This window comes from Ceratotherium simum, chromosome X (assembly GCF_057802395.1).
Source record: "Ceratotherium simum simum isolate JZ-2026a chromosome X, ASM5780239v1, whole genome shotgun sequence".
NCBI classification, from domain to species: domain Eukaryota; kingdom Metazoa; phylum Chordata; class Mammalia; order Perissodactyla; family Rhinocerotidae; genus Ceratotherium; species Ceratotherium simum.
Window position 1 is genome coordinate 123,863,567 of NC_141940.1, and position 17,218 is coordinate 123,880,784.

General features: G+C 40.3%; 1 long non-coding RNA gene across 2 annotated transcripts in view; it reads right to left on the reverse strand.

Annotated features, from left to right (window-relative positions):
* Positions 1 to 1,116: 1,116 nt before the first annotated feature.
* LOC147912025 (uncharacterized) overlaps positions 1,117 to 17,218 on the reverse strand; it is a 44,126-nt gene continuing 28,024 nt past the window's right edge. The window contains exons 4-5 of one of the 2 annotated variants that reach the window (XR_015550662.1): positions 1,897 to 1,970; positions 1,117 to 1,343 (exon numbers count right to left, since the gene is read on the reverse strand). This is a non-coding gene — a long non-coding RNA (uncharacterized LOC147912025). Of the gene's footprint in view, positions 1,344 to 1,896; positions 1,971 to 11,382; positions 12,068 to 17,218 lie in introns of those variants that run through there. The other variant, XR_015550661.1, reaches the window with a different exon arrangement.

Here is a 17,218-nt window from a genome sequence, read left to right on the forward strand (position 1 = left end):
TCTTGGGATTGACTGAGAGACTATAGGGCAGCAGAATTTACCACCCCAAAATGTGTCTCTTTGGCTTGATTATTTGGGGCTGATTATTTTCAAGAACAAAAGACTCATGAAGAAACTTTGACTTTCTGCCTAAAAGAATTTAAGATAGAAGGCCTGTTCCAGGAAGGAGCTATCACCATATATAACTATAGGATAATATGAACCAGGTGTGGTAGACAGGAAGGAACCTAGCAAGGCCCATTTGATCAGAGTCCTCTCCACGTCCCATTGTCTCTAGATGGCCCAACAAACATTTGCTTACCAAACATCAACTCTTTCCATCTTCCTGTAAATTGCCTCCCTTCCCTTTGAAGGTCCAGACCCCTGCCCCCCTCTCCTTAGTCCAGAATGACAAACATACCTCATTTTGCCTGGCAGTCTTTGAAATTTTTCATACTTATGTGAATTCCCCATGCATATGTATTAAACTTTCTTTGATTTTCTCCTGTTAACCTGCCTTACGTCATTATAATTATTCGACCAGCCATAAGAACCAGAAGGGGAAGGAACGAATTTTCTCATCACCCCAAGACTAAGACTACATTTGTGCTGACCTGACTTCTGTTTACCAGTCCTAATTTGCTTCACGTGCACCGATCAAGTAGGATCATAGTAACATTCCTAAACTCCCCAACATAAAGAAAATGAAAAGAGAGTGAGATGTAGAATAAATAATGAGTGGACTTAATATGGGCCTGACACCAACTAGAAACACAGAAACTTATTAGATTTTGGCTTTAAACCATGCTTAAGGTTACACATTTTTACCTAACCATGTCAATTTTTCATAATATACTGAGCAAAATCAATCCTTTCATATCATGATGAAATTGATGACACACAGTTATGCTTGAGCCTGCTCCATTAAACATGAATATATAATACCTCTCTATGAACAAGATCTGCATTATCAATAATTCTGCATTCTCTGAGCATTTTGGAATGTTTTCTTGCAGAGATTACAGTTAAAATACATAAATTCAATCCATGTGTTTTATCATTTACCCATCAAAATGACAAATAGGGGAAAATATATAGGAAAACACATTCATAATTTTCTGACTTAAGGACAAAATGCAATTAACAATAACCATTTCAATATCCACAATTAACTTCTTAATTCTAAGACTGAAATAAATTTTCAAGTATAAGTTAGAACAGCCTTAAGTTCCAAAGGAGTCTAAAATGAACATATGGATCTTGAAAATTTGCTGAACTTACCGAAACAAGGTTTTGGATATCTTGAAAAAGTTTCACCTTACTTTTTAGCCTAATTAGAAATAAACAACTTGATTTACTCTTCTCTGTGAAAAGAAATGGGAAGGGGTTTGTTCTGTTATGCAGGAAAAATTAATTTTTATTCAACAAACATCAAAATCACGTCTCCTTTATGCATGCAGGGCAAAATATTTAAATGTACTCTGTGCCTCTCACTACATAAGTGCCATGCTGACAGATTCAATTTAGTTTTAAGATCTACTCTGGCACTGACAGAATGCTAAGCATTTCCTTGCTATAGATCTGCACCATTTTAATTAAAAAATTTTTTTTCTTTCTAATAATGGTCTAACAAAATAGCTAGCCAAGTAAATGCCATTTAAGTGTTCAGGACTGATGGATTCTATTCAATAATTCTGGTTAACGAGGCACTAAAATGATGAGTGGAGAGACCAAGGAATTGGTGATAGTTTGCTTGGAAGTGCTGATGGCTTCTCAAGGGATAAACGCAAGGAGATGCACTCAGGAATAAGGAGTCTCCACACAACCAGGGCATTGACAGATGAAGTCAACACAGGCTGATTTAAGGAACGGAGACAAAAACTTTCCTTATGACATCCGTGGAGTTCCTGCACCTACCTGTGCCTCTCCCAGCTACGGAATCAAAGGCTTCTCTTTACGTCTTCAGGTGACTGGAGTTGGGTTTCACTCACCTGAAACCAGAGGTTTCCTGATCAGAATACAGCTAACTCACCGAGTTTAATTAACCCCTTCTAGAGAACACGGTTTCCTTTTATGATTAAATGTTATCTATAAAAACAGACCTTGGGGAGACACTAAGAAATCTTTTTCTTCCTAGAGTGGTGTAATTAGAACAGAAATGATGGGAATGCTTTGCATGAATTTCATGTTGATTAAGATCAGGGAACTGACAGCACTGATACCTGCTGATATAAAACTCAATAATGATTTTAATTACAACTCAAGGTTTTTGCCTCTTCTGGAAATAAACATGAAAGTAACAAGTCAACATATATAATCTTTCTGTTTAAATCTTAATTACGAAAAGTACCTGAGTATAGTATTTTAGAAACATGAAGACTCATAGGCTTCTTTTAACTCCTTGGCTTGCCTTATTTTGACATCAAATTGCATGTAATTCTTCCTGCAAGTGTCTGCATGGGACTCATAGATAATTGAATTTGGTAATGCTAAATTTCCTTTTTAATTGAGTTTATCACTAAGTTTGAATCCACAGCCCTGAGATAGCATCAAAAGTAGCAAGAAAATTCAGACTGTTATTTCCATCTGAATAAAGGCTCCTCAGGCAGCAGGGCGTCAGTGCAGCCTGGCCTCATTCTGCAGTATTGATAAGCCAGTCCACTCTGCCTATAGTTTTTCCTTATTTGATACTCTCAACATTAATACTTTTCTTTCTCCTCTCCTCCCCAAACCTATTTATTAGATATATTCTATATAACTTTGTTTTTCTTTCATTTTAATGATTCTGTCAGAGTCTGCATTTTAAATTGTTCCATTTGTAATAGGGCTGTAAACCGAAAATCGAAGCTTTTCTTTGTAAAGTTTTGCAAAGTTATATTATACCAATCAAACTACACATGCTCACAGTTTCTATTTGGAGTTTCATCAATTATCACCCATCCTCAGGCTTAGAGGAATAATTATCCTGCACCCACTTTGATATAATGCTCTGAGCAAGGATCTCACAAATGCTTCCAGAATTCCAAGGTCAAACAGATGAGTAGTTAGATCTGGTGCATTCTATTCGCCTTCACCAGGACACTTGATAAATGATCCCCGCTGGAAAAGGAGTTGACCGGTATTGCTAGCAGAATGTGGGAGCTACAGCCAGTGGCTTTTCTCAACCACAGTATTTGCTGTCCTCCACTGTCTTAGTACCTACATCCAACCTAAAACAGCCTTTGTCCTTTACTAGGTATGGTAGGCAGAAGACAAGGAATGCAGGTGGCCTCCATGAGCTGGAGAAGACAAGGACAGATTCTCCCCTACAGCCTCCAGAAGGAATGCAGCCCTGCCGGCCCTTTGATTTTAGCCCTGTAAGATCTCTTAGGACTTCCGACCACCAGAACTATAAGATAATAAATGAGTGTTCTTCTGAGTCATGAAGTTTGTGGTAATTTGTTACAACAGCAGTAGAAAACTTATACGTGGGCATCCTACACTGCACAGCAATAGAGCTGAGCATGTGGCTTTTCAAAGCAAGTCCTTTGTGATTTTAATTAGTTAATTAATATAATTAATTATGCTTTAAGTTTTCACTAAAAATTAAATTTCACTGAAGGAGATGGCAGGCACAACTTGAGAAGAGATATATGAGTTTCATTAACATAAACACTATAATGCAGATTTCATAATCAGACCCACAAGTTTGTGAACCCAACTTCTCCGCCTCCAGTTCCAGTCTTCAAGTGTGAGAACTGATAACCATCTCTGTTTTTATTTCTTTGAGTAATTACCTGTATACCACCAAATGATATCTTTCTACTGCTATTTTTCGATGTCACCTCTATATAATGATCTTCTGTTATGATACATGTAATTTACTTACATTACAATATCTCTCCCTTATCCCATCATTTTTTATAATTATATCACTATACAGACATTCTCTATTGGTTACTGTTATGGATTGAATCGTGTACCTCCAAAATTCATATGTTGGAGTACTAACCCCTATTACCTGAGAAAGTCACCTTATTTGAAGACTGGGTCTTTACAGAAGTAATCAATTTAAAATGAGGTCATTAAGGTGGGCTCTAATTCAACATGACTGCTGTCTTTAAAAAAAGAAGAAATGTGGACACAAGACAGACACGTATAAAGGAAGACGATGTGAAGGGATTCAGGGCCAATGCCGCATGAAGATGAAAACAGAGATCGGGGTAAGCCAAGGAATGCCAAAGAATGCAGCAAACCACCAGAAGCTAGGTGAGACCCATGGAGCAGATTCCTTCTCGCAGCCCTCAGAAGGAACCATCCCTGCCAACACCTTGATCTTAGACTTCTAGGCTTGAGAACTGTAAGACAATAAATCTATTTTGTTTAAGCCACCCCACTTTGTGGCACTGTTAAAGCAGCCCTAGAAAACTTACACAGTTACCTTTATAACCTGAAATAATATACATTGCAAAACCAATTTTCTTGCTTTGTTGTATCAGAGGAAAAAGGACACAGGTGTCTGGGAAGAGAAGAGGACTTTGGACTTATCCATTGTTTCATCTATTAGGCTGGAACATGGAAGGGATGTCATTTGGCCAAAACAGACACCTATGAAGACTCTCATCCTGCCCCATAGGGCCTCACCCACTTCATTCATTTGGGAGGAAAGACAGTAAAACCCAAGCCAAGAGCAGGAAGAGAGGAGGAAAGACTGAGAGTACAGTGCCCTTTCTGCTCCCCACCAACCTTCCCCCTCTGCCACGATCTCCCTTCCCTTACCAAACCTTTTTAGGATGGGAATGATTCACAGGTGAGGACATTCGCAGGTCCCCATTTCCATATAATACAAATAGACCAGTGGTTCTCAACTGGGGGGGGGTTTTGTCCCCCAAAGACACATGGCAATATCCAGACATGTTTTTGGTTGTCACAGGTGGAAGGGTGCTACTGGTATCCAGTGGGTGCACATCAGGAATGCTGCTAAACATCCTACAGTGCACAGGACAGCCCCCTACAGCAAAGAATCATCTGGCCCATAATGTCCTTAGTGCCAAGGTTAAGAAATTCTGCATTAGAGGAGGGGGTGGACTCTCAATGGAGAGACCATTCCAAGAGAGGCTGCCTGTATCCTTGCCTGTAATCCATTCTTATCAGCAGCTCCATCTCGGGGGAGGAATGAGGGAGCTGGCAAAGAGAAGGGAAGAGTACGCGCAACAGGGCATCCCTGGACAGGCTAGCATATAGCTCTGTTTTGACTCTTGTCATGCTATTCTGAATGTTTTGACACCCCTGACAATTTTGAGGGTGCTCCCTTAGGCAGCACACATTATGTTTGTACCCCTAGTTTCTAGCACAGATCTCAGCACAAAGCAGACACTTAACCGACATTTCCTAAATTAACGGAAAGTGTTTCCATTCCTAACACCAACTACTAGAATAAATAGTAGTGCCATTTTTTACAGTTAAACATATAGTATCTACATAGCTTTCTGTTACTGCCATTCCCACTTTTCTATTGGTTACGAATGGTGGCACCTCTCTCTGAGTCTTCACTTATAAATCCCTTATAAGATATTGATAAGGAAAATGAGCAGCCCTGTGAATTTCATCACTCTTTATAATTTCTTTATGGCCCTTCAGAAATGATTTTTATTTGAATAACAATGCAAATATATTATAATTTTAGAAAGAGAATCACCATGCTAAATATTTTATATGCATGATTTGTTAAGGCCCACAGGGTAACGACAATTCCTACCCCATTTTACACTTGTCTTCCAGTGCAGAGAAGTTAAGATACAGAGCCTTGGGGGGGGCGGTGGGCAGGGGTTGCTGAGGATTCCCACCCAAACAGTCTGCCACCAGACCCCATAATCTTAACCAACACTCTATATAATGCCTCCAACCTTGTGCATGAATGACTGCAGTTATTTTTATGAGGTGGTTATTATTATCTCTGTTTCACAGCGAGGGCATTAAAATCCTGCATGGTTAAGTCAGTTGGCCCAGAACGCCCAAGCAAGAAATGGCAGAATCAGGATTCAGTTCTGTTTAACCACAGAGCCCATGGCCCCGACTTCAAGACTCTCCCCTCTCACCCTTTCTATCTACTGTCTTTGCACAGGTCTTTTTCCTCCTCTAGATGGTAATCTCCTGGAGGAAGAGCACGTGCCTTCTCCATTTCTTCTTTCCTCCCTCGCTCCTCCCATATTCTCCTTCTCCTCGGATTTTGCCCACTGACTTGTCATGCCTCCCTGCAAGAGTGGGCTTTCTGTCTTCCAGGAATCTTGGTGGCCATTATTTCCTCTTTGCCACCCTGCCTCTGCCTATGGCTCTTTCCTGCCTCCACTGCTTTGCTGCCCCTGTACCACCTCCCCCCAACCCGAGGACTAGTCCTGAGAGCTATGGCTCCAGAGTGAGCAGAAGGGTGAATGGAACCAGCTCCCTGGTGTTTTCTTTAAGTGCATCAACTTGCAACAAGTACAACCACAAACGACTGTGATTCAAAGGCATGAGATCTCTTTTCCCAATTTCTTTTGGAGAGATTGTGTTGCCACAGAATGCTATCATGTCAAATGAAGTGAAGTAGGATCACTGTTATTACTCTCTGATAATTGAGCAACGTTGCCCAAAGACACCCGGAAAAATCTTAAAAGATAGACCTATTATGTTCTAATCTGTTGCCTCACATGTTTTCACCCAGAGCAGGAGCAAAATTTATTTATAGAATTGAGCTGAATATTGTCTAAAACATATTTTCTGTCTCCTCCCCAATCAGGTTTTCAGAAAGGACAAAGTAACACCTTAGAAAAGGATCAGCAATAGCTGTTTGCAAACAGGAGATGCATCAGAAGAAATGGAGTGTTCTCTTTTTTAACATCTAAAATGCTAATACCTAAGATGCTAATACCTCAGAGAGCTCTCCTAAGCATTTGGTCTCAATCTATGATTTGCTTTGCCTGGTAGTTTCTATTTGATGATTTTTAGTCACCAGTGAAGCAGTACTTTAGACTTCAAACGCACTTCAGAATCAGTTGACTTGAGTCAGAAATCTTTTGCATTCACACAGCATGAGTCAGGGCACCTAAAGGAGTTTGCCGGAATATTTCTCAACCCCTTCCACTCAAGGAAAGTTTGTGCAACAACCTTCCTTACGAAACCCTTCAGAATTTTTGCTGAAGTTTTAAAAATGGCTTTTCAATATATCTCATTCGGCTTTCTATTAAGAATCCCCTCCTTACATTTTAAGAATAATTATTTTTTAACCTAACCATAGTTGAGCCAAACTTCAACAACAACAACAAAACATTTCACCAAGTTATAGTTCACTCTCATTTAACCAAAATAAAAGTCAAGGAAATTGTTTTGTATTTTTAGAGACAATTATAGTTACTGAAATTTAATGGACTTTGGGATTCAGTCTTACTGTTCTGAATACAATATGAAAATTTATATTTTGACTGAGATTTAAAATTCCATCAGTCATTTTCAAGGACAAGTATTTGAGAATGCCAAACTTTCTATGAAATTATAAGTATTTATGAATAAAAATGTGATTATAGCTTGGTAGCCAACAACAGAGAAAGGACTCATGAAACTTTACATTCTGTGGGCTCTCCTGTTTAATCAGTAACTAATGGCCTGGCCTCATCCCTCTGCCAGGTTTAATTGGTTGGAATGGATTGAAATGGATTAGGAATAAAGTACCGTTCTGCTTGGAAACAGCTAGGTCTGCTTTGATGACACTTTCAACTAGTATTAAAATTAATTAAAAAAAAATACTAGGGAAAGATGCCACAATCCCCTTTTTGCCACTTCCAATCAACCAGAAAACCAAATAAAGTATATATGTTTTTCAAAAGCAAAGCAAATTTTGTTTTTTAAAACAAGTTATTACCACTGAAAGGTTACATCTCCCTGCAGTGCCAGGCCCGTAGCGTTCTTTGTTTAACCATATGACTAAATAGCTAATTACAGAATTCTGCATGTTTACACCAACTGTAAAACAGAATTGGGAAATGTGGAAAACATTGTAACGTAAATTGTTTTGTTATAGCCTACAGCAGTAGTCAGTATTTACCAGTGACCATGTTCTTATTCTTGTGTTTACTTGGCTTATAACTTTACAAAAATCTATGAAATACACACAAAAAATTTCCAATACTAAACACAACTTTGTCGACCTCCAGTGTGGGCTTTCTGTCCCTTACAATACAACGCACCTTCTATTTTTTTCCTTTTGACCATAAGTAATTTGAGAACATATCCACTTGGTCTTTAGAATATTCTGAAAAGAAGGAAGATGCAGTTCATAGGCTCAGCTAGGAGAACTGGAAATGATCAACATTTTTCTGGGATAGAGACTGTGTTATAAAATTGTGACATTTGTGTTGCCAGGGTAGTAGGTGGGGGTCAGAGGTTTCGAGGTACCTGTATTAGTGTGCTTGAGATGCTATAACAAAACATCATAGACCAGGCGGTTTAAACAGCATACGTTTATTTCTCACAGTTCTGGAAGCTGGGAAGTCCAAGGTGCAGGCAGATTTGGTTCCTGGTGAGACCCCTCTTCCAGGCTTGCAGATGGGCACTCTCTCACCGTGTCCTCATATAGCAGACTCTATCTTCCTCTTATAAAGCCACTAATCCCAGCATAAGGGTCCCACTCTCACGACCTCATCCAACCCCAACTACCTCCCAAAGGCCCCACCTTCAAATATCATCCCATTGTGAGTTGTGGCTTCAACATATGAGTTGGGGGGAGGGGGTTGACACAAATCAGCCCATGGCAGCACCTTAGCCTCCCCAGTTCCCTTTGGAAATCAGGATCTCCCGAATGAGAGAAGGATGCCAAGGTTGATTCAGAGCCTCTCAGAATTCTGGATAAGAACCCTCAGTAGCTGTGGCCCATCACCTTGGAGAGAAGAGTCCCAGCCATGGTGGTGGGGAAACAAAGCTGCCACTTTTAGGAGAAGTTCCTACAATGGAGAAGAGTTGGAATCAAGGGTGCAGAATGGGCATCTAGACTTGGAAGATGGGAAAGCATAAAGGAAGAAAAACTTCCTGGGGTGATAACACACTTCGTGTTATAAAGAAAAGAATGGAGAAGAAAGGGGCTCCGGATGAGTTGACAGAGAGAGGATCATTCAGCAGGAGATGTAAAGCAGAATGAAACTCATGGCAGAAAAAAATAGGAATTCCGTAGAACAAGCAATGATAAAAGGAAAGAAATAGCAGGAACGAAAAAGGGCATGCACACAGAGGCAAGAAATTAGAAGGATGTTGTTCTGAAAATGCAGGTTGGAAAACTAAATGGTTAAGGAGAGACAGCTGACAGAGAAGCAAGACAGAGGGGGCAGTCAAGAACTAGGTGTCAGACTGGTGAGAAGGGAAGGGGACTGAATGGAAAAGTGGAATGAAAGGCGTTAGTTGCTGAGAAAATAGGATGAGGTTTCTAAAGAGTTTAGCATTCAAAAGAGTCAAGACCAGATTTAAATACTTGGGAAGTCATTTGTATTACCAATGATATTATCGACACCAGGAGATAGTGAGTTTCCTGAAGTCCAAAGAATCAAATCCCTGGTATTCTCTATGCATCACCTCTTGGGCTTATTGACTGGCCAGTGCCCATCTCAAAAACATTTTTAGTTTACTAAAAATTGCATATGCAATGCCAAGTTTGTAGCATCATCTGACCCAACTCACTTTCATGCTGAAGGTCTTTCATTTCTCATTTACTCTTCTTTCTCCTTGACTGCCTCTTTCTTCTGGTTTAAGAGGCACTGCATGCTCATTATATGCAGTATCTCTCAAGAGCACCTTGGATTCTCAGAGAAAAGGAGCTAAATTAAGCTAACGAATATAAACAAATATGCTTCTCAGATTCTGAAATGGAGCAAAAGCATCTTCCAGACCCACCCAGTTGGACCATTAAAGATCATGTTAAAGTCTTTCTATATCTATAAAATGTATAACCATCATAATAGAGGGATTCTATTGAGATAGGAAATTAGGTTGCTGTTTTATGATTTGAATAATAAGAAGCCTATTTGGCATAGCAGTGTGCATTATACTTTCTGCAGCATTCTCGCAAACATCATCTTGCCTGCCCACTGGTTCATTGACAGATATTTCATGTTCCCCTCAAAGTCTTTGGAGGAATGTTTTCTGAACTGCCTTATGCACAATCCTTGATGTTTTCAATGTCTCACCCTTCTAATAATTCAAAAAAGAGGAAAATGGTTTCAAAATCTTTCAGATTAGTTTTACTGACGTTTTCCCCAGCATAGTCTACTTATGTCAAGTTCACCCTTCCCATGTAAATAATGAGATCTGCTATAGTCTAAAAGTTCAATGTTTAGAGAAGCACATTAATGATGCAGGTCTTGCAACCATGAATGGTTCTCCAGTGATCTGACACTATGAGCGTCAATGCGTAGCAACGCTAGCAAACATAAAGGGACCTAAAACTGAAAGGACTCTGACCTATTTTATTTTAGAAATAACTGTGCCAGGAAGAATAATTTTATGTCCCTGTTCATTACTTAAAAAAAAATTATTATCATTTCCTTAATCATTAGAACTTTAGCTATATATAATTAAACATCAGTTTGGGGGAAGAAAAGAAAATTTGGGGTTTTGCATCCATCTCTCTGGATTTTAATAATTCTTTTACTATCAAGAGTTCTTACAGGGATAACATGAGTGAATTTGGTCAAGATACAATTGATAGCAATGTACGCTCTAACTTGAGACTTTTTTTTCCAATGATGCATAAGGTGTTCATGGAACCGATTTATTCTTAAAAGCCAGAACATCTACAAGAGACAATCAGAAGACTGAGGGGTGGGACAACACTCTGGAAATGGCATCTTGTTTACATACAGGTTAAGTTTGCTCTCGAATTGTCGAAATGCACAAGGTACACAATTATGATTCTTCATTATGGTAGTGGGAACGTGTTCATCACAGACCCCTATCATGACTTCCTTGATCTTTATCACGTTAAACCTTGAAATATTTGTGCAACAGACAAGCAAGGAAAAGATGGTCAAAGGATTCAGTTAGGAAACCAGTAGGTTGAAGGAAAACCTATTCTATTCACGAGTTTATATTAAGTTGTAATTTTCAGAAACCATGAGATGAAAATTTTCTTTCTAAATCAATCCCAATACTTTAACAATATAAGGTTTATTTTTTGAAAAAACTAAACTGTAACTGGGAAAAATAAGTATAATGGTGCAGAGCAATTTTTCTCTCAGATGAGTTTGGAAGGATGTTCAACAACATAAACATTTTACTTCAAACTTGGTCATTATGAATGTACAAACGGGGACATGCAGAGACTTCTAAGTAGAAAGGTATTGTTTTTAATGCACATTTCTATATATGTGTATCACTTACACGATAAGCTCAGATACATCCCCTCTATGCTGTTAGCAGGTATATCTGCTCAAAACAAATTTCTGAGCATGTCAGTTTTCCAATCCAAAACGCCCCGTGCTTTCCCAGTTCATGAAGATTAAAAGCTGATTTATTTCTTATCATTGCATTCAAAGTTGTTCCAAGTCAGACCTTAGTCATTGTTCCAACCTCCTAACTCACCACCTGTGCTGCACACTAGCCTCCTTCCTTCTAGCGACCCTTCCTGCTCACCGTGTCCATAGCTTCAATTACAGTATTTTCTCTCCCTCAAATGCCCTTCAGTGTCCTCCACTAGCATCCACTTCTCCTTCAAGGCTTAGCTCAAACATTATCTCTTTTATTAAGCCTTCCTCAATCCCTCCCTACAGTCAGAATTAATTAGCTCTGCCTCTGTGTTCAACAGAATTATAAATTGGCTTCTATCATAACTCGCAGACTCTAACTCTACTGTATGTCACTGGTAGGAGCCTCAACTCAGCTGTGACCTCCAAGGACAGAAATCGTTAATTATCTGGTTATGGGTCTCATTCTCGTAGAACCAGAATCCATGAGAGCAGAGTGTGGAAGTGGTGGTGGGAAGCTGGTACATACCCCTGGAAGCAGAGGTCCAAGAAAGGGGCCCAGCAATGTTGCATATTACAGCTGGTTTGCCTTGATGGGATGCTGTTCTGATCATCTCCTGGTCATCCTGTTGGAGAAGGAAGGATCCTTCAGCCTAAACTGTACAGGATGGCTGAACCCACGACATCCAACACTGGACATGAGATGGACAGCAGTGTATTAGTCATATATACACACATTCTAGGAGAGAAGAATGCCACCTGGCATGCAGGGCCACATGGGGCTGCACCTGGGAGCAGAGTAAACCAGCAAGGCCTATGGGAAGCAGGCTTTATAGTAACAAGAAGGTGAAGTTCCCTCTCGTTCCCATGGGAAGGTGTGATTGGCTGGTTTGAATAACTTTGCAGGCTTGCCAGGAGGTGAAACCTGTTAGGTTGAGTACCAGTGAGATGAAGCTGGTCCATCTGTTAGGAGAACTAGCCTGCAAGAAGCCCTTCCTACAGTGTGGGGGCCATATCTGGTGAGAGTGGGGGAACTCACAGTTAGAACTTTGGGGTCCTGCGAGGCTTAAAGATGTCAAGGCAGTACTTGAAATTTTAGGCACTACAATACAGAGTCTAGCAAATTCTTTTTTTCTCTTGTTCTAAAATTGTGCTCTGGTTTGAGGCAGATGGCCCTGTCTGGAACAATGCTTGTAGACATTGTTTAATGAAAGTTTTGGAATGGATCAAGATAACGGGGCAACTTTGAAAAGCCCCATCACTATGATATGTGCTATAGTGTTGTTTCGTTTGTTTTATTTTTCAGTAGTGATGATAATTTGGAGAGGATCCCATCATTTTTTCTTTTGCATTCTACGAACCTGGAGGAAAACAGAAGTAAATGAAAAATAGGGGTCTCTGTGTCCAGTAGAGGCTTGCAATAGAGCAGGAAAGGTGAAACAAGTATATAAATACTGCTAATAGAAAGAGGTCTCTGAGGAGTGAAGTAAAAGGCAGGCAGCATCAGAAGTTATCAGGTATAAATGGAGCAGAACAGACACAGGTGGCTCAAAGATGGACTGCAAGTGTGATCTCAAGCTCTTAGCACAGTGTGTCCTGTTTAAGCATGTTAAGCAATTCAAGGTCTTTATTGCCTGTAAGAAACCACAGCGCATTTCTCACACAGTGTTTCTTACATAGTAGTTCCATGTTGTTGTGTGGGATGCGTGTAGAACATAATCTCATAAAATAGTTTCCTTCTGCACTAGTTTCCTATGCTGCACCACAAATTTCCAGAATCTTAGTGTATTAAAATAACCCCTGTTTCCTAGATTGCTAATTCACTATGTTACCACAGGTTCACTGGGTCCTCTGCTCAGGGTCTCCCCAGACTGAAACCCAGGTGTCGACAGGGCTGCATTCTCACCTAAGGCTTGACTAGGAAATAATCCATTTCCAAATTCATTCAGATTATGAGAGAATTCAGTTGCTTGCAACCGTAGAACTGAAGCCTCCATTTCCTTGCTGACTGTCGGCCCCTAACAGCCATCCAAAGGTCTTTGCCACGTGGTCCGCTCCATGGGTATATAACATGGTGCTTTGCTTCTTCAAGGCCAGCAGGAGAGTTTCTTGCTTGCAATGTTTCCCTTCAGGAAAGTCCTGGACCCTCTTTAAAGGACCTGCCTGATTAGGTCAGGCCTACCCAGCATTACCTCCCTTCCATTAACTCAAGTCCACTGTCTAGGGACCTAAATTACATCTACCCAATCCCTTCACCTTCATTATATTCTTGTTGTAGTCACAGGAGTGCCACTCATCATACCCACATGCAAGGGGCGGGGGTTATACAGGGTGTGACACCAGGGGGCAGGAATCCTGGGGACCAGTTTAGAATTCTGCCTACCACACCCTCCCCTTCTAACACTGAGCTCTGTTTGCAAAACAATACACAAACTCAAAAATCCGAGACCAGTAACAGATGCAGAAAGATCTCTCAAATTTTGCCCCCTCTAATAACAAAGGTTAACACAAATATCGTTCTGGGTGTCACTTTTCTCCAAATGCTCGTCATCTCTAACTTTTATGAAACACTGAAGAATAAACAAATTTTTTTCCTCAGCACTTTCAAATTTTGAAAGCCTTTCCCTGTCAATCTATAGCAGGTTCCAGTTCGGGTGTGCAAGGATGGGCACCCTACCAGATGGTTAATAAGAGATTCCTCAATTCCTGCCCTACGAAGGGGCATCATTATATCCATCCTCCTCCCTCTGTATTTATGGGGCTGGAGTTGTACCGTAAGAGAACATACTAAATGGCTAGAGGAAAAAAACAAAACAAAAACTAATAAACATGTTCTTAATATCCAAGGATAAATATCTCACATGGCACTAGGTTTCTGAATGAGTCAATGAGCTTAAAGCACATAGCGGGAAAATTACAACTAACTAGAACCAAATTTTTTAAGCAATGCTATGAGAAAAGACCCTGCAGTTTATAATAAAAGATTATGTTGCAATGCTGGAGAGTCAAATGGTAATCAGCAGAGGCCAAAGAGACAATAAATATGGACACTTGCAGTTTCAGGACACCTAGCCATGAGATTTGTTTTTCTCTTTTCTTTTTCTTCCTCCTCCTTTTCTTCCTCCTCTTCCTCTTCTTCTTCTTCTTGTGTAGAATTAAATTTTAGTCAATGTTTGGATAGAGTTTCATTTGGATGACCATGTGATTAATTGCTTAAACCAAACACGTCTGAGAGTGAAAGGGGGTGCTAAAAATAATTAATACGTGCTAACTGATCCACAAAAGGGGACACCAGAACCGTCTCCAGCAAACTGGGAAGCAAGGTATCCTAGCTGGAATGCATACACCAAGATCATTGACTTGAAGCCTATCTTGACTTTTGAGCCAAGTGCTTCTATAGCAGGCCTCCTCACTGCAGAGATACAAAGTGAAATCTTCAATTTCTCTGAGTATTCAAAAGATCGATGCTCCAAAACGCATTCATGCATTCACTCATTCATTCATCATTCAACACGTGATTATTGAAATGTGAGATTATTGAGACTAAGACTGCATAGTGACAATGTATCAGAAACAGGCTGGGTGAGGGTTAGGCGAGACCCGATTCTAAGCTCAGTACTTACACCCCTTTATAAGTCAGGAGACGCTTCACATGAATAATAATCCTTGTCTTGCAGGATTGTCAAGAAATTAGAAGTTGCATACATAAAATCCTTAGCAACATTCTGGCATGTGGTAGCAGCTTAATAAATAGTAGATACTGTTAGATACTGGCACACTTTCTCTGATTCTCAAGAAGGCTTATGGCAGCTATGACTTACTAAAGAAGATGGAAGGCAGCTCCAGCTCACAGGCAAAGCCCCTCTACCCAAAGAATTTACCGTCTCTCTGGGGAGATTAGAAGAGTATGCTCAGGAAAGCAGCCTAGAGTAGGAGGGACGACTGGGATAAGGGTCTCCAAGAAAGTGCTCTGTATAACCTTGGAATGGAGAGGTAACTTCTAGCTGGTGCAGTGAAAGAAGCATTGCTTCATGGAGGAGGGAGCATTAGAGCAGTGCCATGAAGACAGGGTGCAAGAACCAGAGGTAGTGGGGAGGGGATTGTAACCAAAAAAACAGCATGCACCAATACTCTCAAGTGGGAAACTGCAAGAGCTTTATACAGAACAAGAGGTAACCTGATTGGCCGGGGATACCTGCTCATATAAGACCATAGCTGGAAAAGGGTACATAGGGCGATACTGCATCCTCAAAGACCAGCTGAGAGTGGAAAGATTTTATCAGGGAGAGAAGGGGATTGAGATGCCTATGGCTCAAAGGACGTAGTGTATACAACTGAAGAATAAAGGGCACCATCACAATGTCTTGTGTTTCCAGGGTTTGTGCGTGCATGTGTGTGTCTTCACTTCATAGTCCTTCAACAGAGAGACATAAAAGTTTTAGAATTCCATCAATATCAACATTTTCTGAAGACTTTGGAGATAAGCCGTTTTATCATAGATTGATTCATCCTGAGACAATACAACGAGAGATGACAAATTCTATTGTTTGGGAGAAAAGCATAATATTCAACGTATAGCCTGCGTAAAAAGTGTTAAGGTTTCCCGGACTTAGTTGAGATTAATTATATAGATGTTTTTTCTCAACTATGACCTTTCGACAATATGAACACTGCTATTGAATCAAAGTAAATGTACTTAATTATTAGTGTGCGGAGAAGAGTGACAGGGTGACAGTATCAACCCCAGTGGGTGGGCAGGAATCCAGAACACCGGACCTGGAGCACTACTGGGCAGGTGACCCTCACCTTGCAGTCTGCACCTTCCTCACCCATGAAAGGGGGATAACAATACCTGTTCTGCCTTCCAGATAAAACATCAACCAGAAAACACAGGGAAAACCATTAAGCAAGATGCACCGTTAAATTAAAAGTGTTACTCTCTGAGATATAGCTGTCCTATTAATTGCTTTTTAATCTTCCTCTTTGCCAGTTAGGAATTGAGGTTGAATAAGGTTACCTAAAACATGCTCGTCACATCCCATACTGCTTAAAACACACTTTAGGGAACATCTTTCCTATCACTTTATTTATCCAGATCTTTCTATGCCAAATATTCTGTAAACACATTTCCACATATCATAATGCCTAAATGATTCACACATGGATCTCTCAAAAGTCACATGTAAGAGTATTAAACTATAGTTGCCTTTTAGGGCAAACTTGACTTTTGCATTTCTATAATCATAGCTTTGTGTAAATCTAAGGAGTAATTTGGTGGTCTAGTGGTTACGATTTGGCGCTCTTACCACTGTGGCCCAGGTCCGTGTCCCAGTCAGGGAACCACACCACTCATCTGTGGGTTGTCATACTGAGGCGACTGTGTGTTGCTGTGATGCTGAAAGCTATGCCACTGGGATTTCAAATACCAGCAGGGTCATTCATGGTAGCCAAGTGTCAGTGGAGCTTCCAGACTAAGACAGATGAGGAAGAAGGACCTGGCCACCCACTTCCAAAAAATCTGGCCATGAAAACCCTATGAATAGCAGTGGGGCATTGTCTGATAGATGCCAGAAAGTGAGAGGACTGGGCAGGGTTCCACTCTGCTGTCCACAGGGGCACTGAGCACTAACAACAACAAAAGGAATAACTGAGGTTTTCTTTTATTATTATTATCTTTATCATACAGATGCTGAGCAACTCTACGAATTAAAGCCGAACTAGTGTTTTTAAACAAGAAGTCAAATCCCACAATTTCATGCACATCCTAAGCAGTAGAG